The sequence below is a fragment of the Prionailurus bengalensis genome, chromosome X (genome assembly GCF_016509475.1).
Source record: "Prionailurus bengalensis isolate Pbe53 chromosome X, Fcat_Pben_1.1_paternal_pri, whole genome shotgun sequence".
Lineage (NCBI taxonomy): Eukaryota > Metazoa > Chordata > Mammalia > Carnivora > Felidae > Prionailurus > Prionailurus bengalensis.
In genome coordinates, this window is record NC_057361.1 from 9,702,180 (window position 1) to 9,711,216 (window position 9,037).

Consider the following 9,037-nt stretch of genomic DNA (forward strand, 5'->3'; position numbering starts at 1 on the left):
GCCCAACAACGTGCCAGTGAGTGACCTGTGGCATCATGGTTCTTATTAAATACGCTGTCACTGAACTGTAGAAGCTGAAGACTTGTAGGAGGAAATAGGGAGACATTTTGAGAAAACGCATTCGAGACCTGGCTTGATGGCCAGTCCTTTAGCACAGCTGCCCTCAATGCTGTTTTAAGTGGTCTTTAGAGACCCCAGGGCACAGTCCAAGCAGAAGACAGAGTGTCCTGAGCATTCATTGATGGACATTGCCCTTCTGAGCATTGAGGAGGTGGTCAGAGATCTGTAAGCACTTGGCCGTGTCTGAAGATAGTCTTCTCTGATTGTCCCTAGACAAGGGAGCGATAGATTCAGTATCTTTTTTTTTTTTTTAACATTTATTTATTTTTTGAGAAACAGAGACAGAGCATGAGCTGGAGAGGGGACAGAGAGAGGGGGAGTCACAAGATTCCAAAGCAGGCTCCAGGCTCCGAGCTGTCAGCACAGAGCCCAACGTGGGGCTCGAACTCATGAACCATGAGATCACGACCTGAGCTGAAGTTGGACGCCTAACCGTCTGAGCCACCCAGGCGCCCCTAGGTTCAGTATCTTCTTGTACTGACACCAAGACTATGAATCACAGAAAAAAAAAAAAATTAAGGACTGAAACTGAATTTGTGTTCCTCTTTAAAATCATCAGGGTGATTCGTTGGGGGCACATTTTGCAGTCAAATGCTCTTACCCTGATGTCGGGGGCACATTTTGATGTATATTTGCTATAGAATGAACTCAGGAAGTGCCATCAATAGGTACTCACTCATCTGAGTGACCAAGGAACAAACCCTAAGTTTCTTTAAGCCCCAGAATAGCCTCTGTTTAGGGCCAGGGCTGCTGAGCAGTCTCTGAAAGTGTTAGGATACTTTATTGTTTTAGGGACATTCGAGTGGCTCAGTCGGTTGAGTGACTCTTGATTTCAGCTTAGGTCATGATCTCATGGTTCGTGGGTTTGATCCTGGTGCAGGGCTCTGCACTGGCAGTGTGGACCCTGCTTGGGATTCTGTCTTCCTCTCTCTGCCCCTCCCCTGCTCACTCTCTCTCAAAATAAATAAACAAACTTAAAAATATATACTTGATTGTTTTAGTAGCCATTTCTGGTGTGCTTCTGCTGTTAAGCAATCTTTTTTCCCTACAATGACTAGCTTCTTCTGTTTATCACATATTTTCCTCAGAGCCAGTTTTATCCCCAAGAAGTGTCTCAAGGTCCCTGATGGAGGCATTTTGGAATGGGGCACGGAAGGCCACAGGTGAGGAAGGAAAGCAGGGAGAGGGTGGGGGTTGCCAAGGGGAGGGCAGGGAAGCTCTCTGAGCTATCGAGGATCAGCCTGTCCCTGGGCTCGCACACCTCTCCCCAGGGACACAACCCCTCTGCTCCCTCCTTTTTGTCCCTCTGGCCATTTTCTTTTGCTCCCCCAGGAGAACCGATGTCAGGGTTTCTCGACCTCAGCACTATTCATATTTTGGGCTGGATCATTCTTTGTGGCGGGGGCTGTGTTGTGCACGTGTTGTAACAATCAAAAAAGGGTCTCCAAACATTGCCACACAGTCCCTGGGGGGAAAGCCATCCCTGGTTGAGAACCGCTGATTGATTCTAACCAGGACCTTCTTCCTTCACCCTCTTTCCTGACTTCTGGACCAATTTCAAGTAGAAAAGCGTTCTGGAACAAGGGGAACAAGGCAATGGCAATCACCAAAATTGAGCAGCAGTGTTTTGGTAGGACGTGAAATTAACACTGATCCCCTACATCTGCCATGAGCTGGGTGAGATTTGGGTCAGTGGCTAAGTTATTGGCTTTGTCAGTTTCCTCTTACAGTTCCAGCCTTAGAATGGGGCATGGGGTGTGTTTTTTTTGTTTTTGTTTTAAAGTTGATTTATTTATTTTTGAGACAGCCAGAGATGGTGCAAGTGGGGAAAGGGCGGAGAGAGAGGGAGAGAGACCAGGGAGGGGCGGAGAGAGAGGGAGAGAGACCAGGGAGGGGCGGAGAGAGAGGGAATCCCAAGCAGGCTCCGCACTGTCAGCACAGACCCCGATGTGGGGCTCAAACCCACAAAATCGTGAGATCATGATCTGAGCCCAACTCAAGAGTTGGACACTTAACCGACTGAGCCACCCAGGCGTCCCCAAAATAGAGCTTGGCTCTATTGAAATGCTACTCTTGGGGCGCCTGGGTGGCGCAGTCGGTTAAGCGTCCGACTTCAGCCAGGTCACGATCTCGCGGTCCGTGAGTTCGAGCCCCGCGTCAGGCTCTGGGCTGATGGCTCAGAACCTGGAGCCTGTTTCCGATTCTGTGTCTCCCTCTCTCTCTGCCCCTCCCCCGTTCATGCTCTGTCTCTCTCTGTCCCAAAAATAAATAAACGTTGAAAAAAAATTTTTTTAAAAAAAAAAGAAATGCTACTCTTAGGATCTAACCCTATGAATAGAAGCCCATGCTAGCTAGCTACGTGGAAAAAAAAAAAAAGAGAGAGAGAGAGAGAGACAAAGGTCACAGCCTCCCGACCTTCCCCACTGGGACACCAGACATGAACAAAGCCATCTGACTACAACCTCATAGGAGACCCAATAGAGACCGACAGAATAGCCCAGCAAAGCCCCATCCAATGCACAGACCTGTAAACAAATGAAACGGTTGCCCTTGTAAGCCAACACGTTATGGAGCGGTTTGTTATCAGGAATAGAGAATCAAAACGGGACAGCATCTCCTATGAATATCAATATGAATATCATCATCGATACGCAAAACAAATCTTTAGAATCACAGACTCCAAAAGGACGTTTTGTTGTTATCTGGGTTAAATTGACGAGATGCTGGCTGATGAGATGACAGAACATGGGCAGCAGAGTCACAAAACGTGAATTGTAACCCAGTTTCGCATCTTACTAGACGTACGCGTCCCCTGGGTATCAGTTTCCTTGTGGGCAAATCATACCTCGCAGGGGTTTTATTCTCAAGCGTTGTGAATGACGGTGCTTCTAACCCAACAGACTCATCAGTAGGATGAAGGAACATACAGATGGGACTTGGCATTTTTATGAGCTAGTGCTGTCCCTCCAATCCCAAGCGAGTGTCTTTCTGCTGTCCCTCGCTACTAACGAATCCACTAGGGCTGATTTTCCAAGGCAGAACTTCCATAAATAGCCTTTTCTCTTTTTAACCACATCATCTCCTCCATTATTTGCATCTGGGGCCTTTTTTTTCAAAGCACCCGCCCCTTTGGACTCGTCTGGCGAACTCTAATACATACATGGGGATTAGAGTTCAAAAACGAAAGAAGGGTTTTGTTATACGAATTTGCATATCCTGTCAAGGACGTCTTCAGAACACTTTCATTTCCGGTGAAATGAAACTTACAGGACTAAGCAGAGAGGCACTACATATTTTAGTGGTTTTTTTGGGGGGGGGGCGGCAGTGAGAAACAAAAAAAACAAGGTTAATTATGATACTGGGGCTTTACGATGCTAAAAATACACGGTAGACAAAAGAATGATGTAGGCTGTGTTCTGTTTCCACGTCTCACTTACGTGGAGCAGGCTCACGGTGTCCGCAACTTTCTAACAGAGAATATTATTTCGAAACGGTCATGGTTGTATCTGACTGGAGGGGTTAGAACTTCAGACTTGTTGCAAAAATACCATGATGCTTGCCACGAAAGCCTGCTGTTCGTTCTATCAAGCAGACCCTGACTTTCAGCATCTGAGAGGGGAGACGGCAAAAATTGGGGAAGCAGTGGGGTGAATACCTTCCTCTCGCTCACACGCTCACCCAAATCAAGCAACTCGCCTACAGAAACAAGACATTTGACTTCCCTGCGCTGGGAACACAGCATTGGGCAGACAGGAGTAGTTTAACGGGCTTATTTAGGTTCCCGTAAGCCTTAGGAGGGTGTGTATGATGCTAAGTTTCTGCAGAATTACTTTGACCCAAACCCGGGGCTTCTGTCCCCGGCTGTCTGCCTGGGCAGGCGCCACCCTGGACGCCGGCTTACGTCTGCACTTCCTTTGAACTTCAGAGGCTCGATCCCGGGAGTTCTGCAATGTTTAAATCGCTAGATTAAAATATGACCCTAAACTGGGGCTGCCAGATAAAATACAGGATACCCGATTAAATTTGAGTTTCAGATAAATTGTTTTCTTCAGAAAGAATTTTTCCAGAAGCGCATGTTTAGCACATGCCTGTCCCAGCTTCCTAAACCCTAACGAGCCACCGAGGGCCATTCCCGATCCTCTCTATGTCCACCAAAAAGGAGCGAAAGAAATGCAGTTAGACTGAGAAACCCAAGTACGAGGAATCCAGCCAGTGAGAGGCCTGATCTCACGGGCCAGCTAGAAGCGATCTCTTGCGCAGAGCATCATTCATAGTTCAAGGTTAGCCGCTGCGGAAGGGGTGGAAAGTAACTGTTAACAAAGCATCCCGTAGCCGAACCCAAGTTCGGCTGGCCGTTGCCCAAAAGGCCATCACTCAAGAGACAAGTTTTGCCTGGAAAGGAATAGGAGCTTTATTCAGGAGGCTGGTACCTTGGGGAGAAGGCGGACTCTTGTCCGAAGGCCAACTCTGAGGTTTCTGCCCAGCTCAGAGGTTTTGAAAGGGGTTTAGGGCAGTTAATCAGCAGAGGGAGTGCACTGGCCTGCAACATTCCTTGATTTCATGCGGACTCAATGGTGCCAACTACAAACCTTATCTCAGAGCTCGGGGGTGAGCGAGGGATGTCCCGTTCCTGTTTCGTGATGTTCTTTCTGCAAAGGGGGGCAAGGTCTACAGATACACAAAGGGAGGTTGGTAAAATCATCTGTGTGACCGAAAACAAGGAAAAAACATTGTGCTAAAAAAGTAGCGAGGCTAATCAGAAAGCCGAGGCCGCCTCCGACAGACTTGCTGGCTTCTGTAGCCCCGGGAACGTTCTGTTCCTTCACTCCCCAAGACCAGTGGTCTGTAAGTCTCCAAGAAATTAAATTACTTGTGTTACAGATCAAGGGCCTGAGGTCAGCAAATAAGGTGTGTGTTACCTTAAAGCAAGTTAACCCTTAAGACTGCTCGGAGTGTGGTTACAATACCTGTGGGTAAAAAAGGAGGGGGCAGGGGCACCTGGGTGGCTCAGTCGGTTAAGCGTCCGACTTTGGCTCAGGTCATGATCTCACGGCTTGTGAGTTCGAGCCCCGCGTGGGGCTCTGTGCTGACAGCTCAGAGCCTGGAGCCTGCTTCAGATTCTGTCTCTCTGTCTCTCTCTCTCTCTCTCTCCCCCTCCCCCATTTGTGCTCTCTCTCTCTCTCTCTCTCTGCCCCTCCCCCCCACTTGTGCTCTGTCTCTCTCTCTCAAAAATAAATCGTAAAAAAAAATTTTTTTTTAAAGGAGGGTGATTAGAATATAAAGAAACTTTGGCAGGACCCATAAGGGTAAACCACAAATAATGGCTTCTTGTATCTTATCTGCGAACGGATGTGTGTAGGTTATCTCTGCGGAAGAGTTAACACAGCAGGCTGGAGACTGCTGGCATCAGAAAGGCCTGTATTCTGGCAACTTGGATTTCTAGTGGGTTCTCACCGTTCCCAGAACGGATAAGGGTGGCTCACTGCAACTGAACTGTTTTTGTAAACGATACGATTTACGTCCAACACCTGCTATCGGTCTGGGAGTCTGGAACTTTGGCCCGTGCTAGGCAGAGGGTGCCTCCGTGACCAGTCCCCAGTAAAAACCCTCGTTGCTGCGTCTCTAATGAGTTCCCCTGGTAGACAATATTTTACATGTGCCTTGTCGACTGGTTGTGGGGGGAATTAAGTGCTTCCTGTAGGAAGCTTGTGCCTGGCTTGTGCCAGTTATTACCCCACGGGCCTTTTCTCTATACTGATTTTGGTTTGTGTCCTTTCACTATGAAGAATCATAGCTGTGGGGGGGTGCCTGGGTGGCTTAGTTGGCTAAGTGTCCGACTCTTGGTTTTGGCTCAGGCCATGATCTCACAGTTTGTGAGGTCGAGCCCCATATGGGGCTCTGTGCTAATAGTGTAGACCCTGCTTGGAATTCTCTCTCTCTCTCTCTCTCTCTCTCTCTCTGTCCCTCCTCTCTCTTTCTCCCTCTTTCTCTAAATAAATAAATAAATAAACTTTAAAAGAGAAAAAAAATGGAATCATAGCTGTGACTCCTCCTTACGAATCATTGCACCTGGGGGTGGCCTTGGAGACCCCAACCCAATTTCTGTCCCTCTCTCTATCTATAAAAGTTCCAAACCACATACATATATTACCTAGGAAAATTTTAAAAAAATGAAAGTCCTTTATATTTGCCTAAAAGCCCCATTCAATCTATCTCCCTTCCTTCCTTTCTTTTTTTCTTTCTTCTTCTGTTTTCTATACATTAGCTCTTGCCTCATGAGTATGTATTTTCCATTAAAATTAAAGAAAAGGTTAAAGTCTATTGCCTTGCCTTATATTTACCCAACTAAAAGCCCCAGCCAAAATATTTTCAGAGAGGGGAACGTGGCGGGGGGCGGGGTGGGGAAGAGAGAAGAAACCCAAAAGAAAAGAATACAACAAATTTTGCTGCCTCGATCTCTAAGGGGACAGAAAATTCTTGTAGTTTTTAAATGGGGCAGTGTTAGTTCTTTTTTGTTTCATAAAAAAGCTTTTTCAGCTTTTACACATTCATGTTTCAAAATCTTAGGGCGTTGTTCTGGAAACATTTGTCCATCTTTATATATATAAAACAGTCCAGCCCGTAGCTGGAAATACAGCTCTGTCATTCAGGAGTACATTTTTGTCACAGAGCTTAAAGTCACCTTTGGGGGTGGTACCACACATTAAAAAGAAAAAAAGCTTTTATACAAAGAAAGGGTGTAAAAAGATTACAGAGATATAAGCAAACTCACTGTGTGAACACTGAGTGACTCCTGAATCAGAAAAAACAAGAACATCTATAAAGGATGGCCTGGGGACAAATTGGGGAAATTTAAATGTAGAATCAACATGAGATGGTGTTACGGGATCATTGTAAATTCTTTTAGGGGTCATCCCTATTTTAGAAGATACAGGCTTATGTGCTTGGAGCTAAAATGTCATGTTGTTTGCAACTTACAAGTGATTATGAAAACAAATACGTACGTAAATATCCACATACGAAGACAGAAAACCGATGGGGCTCACTTTCACGCAGGCAGCAGGCATCCAGGCTGCGTGGGACAATTCTACCCACTCCTCTGTAGAGCCGAAGGTTTTCAAGATAAAGTTGGGCAGAAAAAAGAAAGATTTTATTTAAACAAACAGGCTGTTGATATAATTGAAGTTAAAGTAGAATGGTATCGTATCCATTATTAGAAAAATCAATAACCACTCTGCTACTGAATTCACCACATTGATTTAGGGAGGACTTGGTATCTTTTTGAGTAAAAAAAACCCCAAAAAACCATGGACTCTCTTTACACTTGACTACTGGACAAGTAGCATTTGAACTGGTTAAACAGCTAGTGAAACGAGTCAGATGACTGGTCACTTCAATTGATTAATCTGTTTAACCACCTTCCTCTCAAAATTAACCTAAGGTGAATTCTTCAGCCCCTGCTATGGACAGGACGCTGGGGACAACACATTCCTAACTGTGGGGTCTGTAGTATCACTGGGGAGCTACGAGATACAAATCAAAGGTCAATATAAGAAAGCATAATCTATATGCTCAATACAGAGTGTCATTTCTCAGGATCTCACCGTATGAAGCCTGGTCAGTGTTCACTGATCACAAAGCCTCACCCCTCCGTTACAGATGAGAGAGTAGATTGAATTTTATGTAGTCAGAGTTTTTAATGTTTCCTTTAAGACACTGGGGTTGTTGCTGTTGGGTATTTTCTCGTTGTCATCATCATATGTAGAACAAGTTTCTCCTTTTAAGATTATAGATTTCTCTATGGTTTCTTCTAATACTTTCAATGTTCAGTGTCTTATACTTAAATTTTTGAACCATCTGGGGGCACCTGGGTGGCTCTGTAGGTTAAGTGTCCGATGTTGGCTCAGGTCATGATCTCACAGTTCGTGGGTTTGAGCCCTGCATTGGGCTCTATGCTGACAGCTCAGAGCCTGGAGCCTGCTTCGAATTCTGGGTCTCCCTCTCTCTCTACCCCCTCCCCCGCCTGCCCCCTCCCCCCCCCCCCCCCCCGCTCATGCTCTGTCTCTTTCTCTCTCTCTCAAAAATAAACGTTGAAAAAAAATTATTTGGACCATCTGAAAAATAAAAAAAATATTTGGACCATCTGAAATTAATTTTGATGTAAGAAGCAAGGTAGGACAGCTATAAGAAATGAGGTAGAATAGCTTAATTTTTTCTGAACTTTAAGCCAGCTGCCCAACATTATTTTAATAATTTCGTTTGCCACTGATGTGATTTTATTTATTTTTAAACATACTTTTAATTTTTTAAGTTTATTTATTTTGAGAGAGAGACAGAGACAGTAAGCACGAACAGGGGAGAGGCAGAGGGAGAGGGAGAGAGAGAGAATCACAGGCAGGCTCTGTGCTGTCAGCTCAAACTCACGAGCCGTGGGATCATGACCTGAGCTGAAACCAAGAGTCAGACACTTAATCGACTGAGCCACCCAGGCGCCCTGCTATTGATGTGACTTTAAACTAATGTCCCTGGGACGCCTGGGTGGCTCAGTCGGTTAAGCGGCCGACTTCAGCTCAGGTTATGATCTCTCGGTCTGTGAGTTCGAGCCCCGCGTCGGGCTCTGTGCTGACGGCTCAGAGCCTGGAGCCTGTTTCAGATTCTGTGTCTCCCTCTCTCTGATCCTCCCCCGTTCATGCTGTGTCTCTCCCTGTCTCAAAAATAAATAAAACATTAAACTAATGTCCCATACGTGCCTTTACTCAATTCTGATACCCCCTCCCTTTCGTTGACGTGCTGGTACCATGTCACAGGTGATGGGCGTTATACTGCATTGACACATCGGGAAGCGAAATCCCCCCCGTGTTACTTTTCCATTTAGAAAGTACCTGGCTATTCCCATATGTGGTCTCACCCCGGTCAG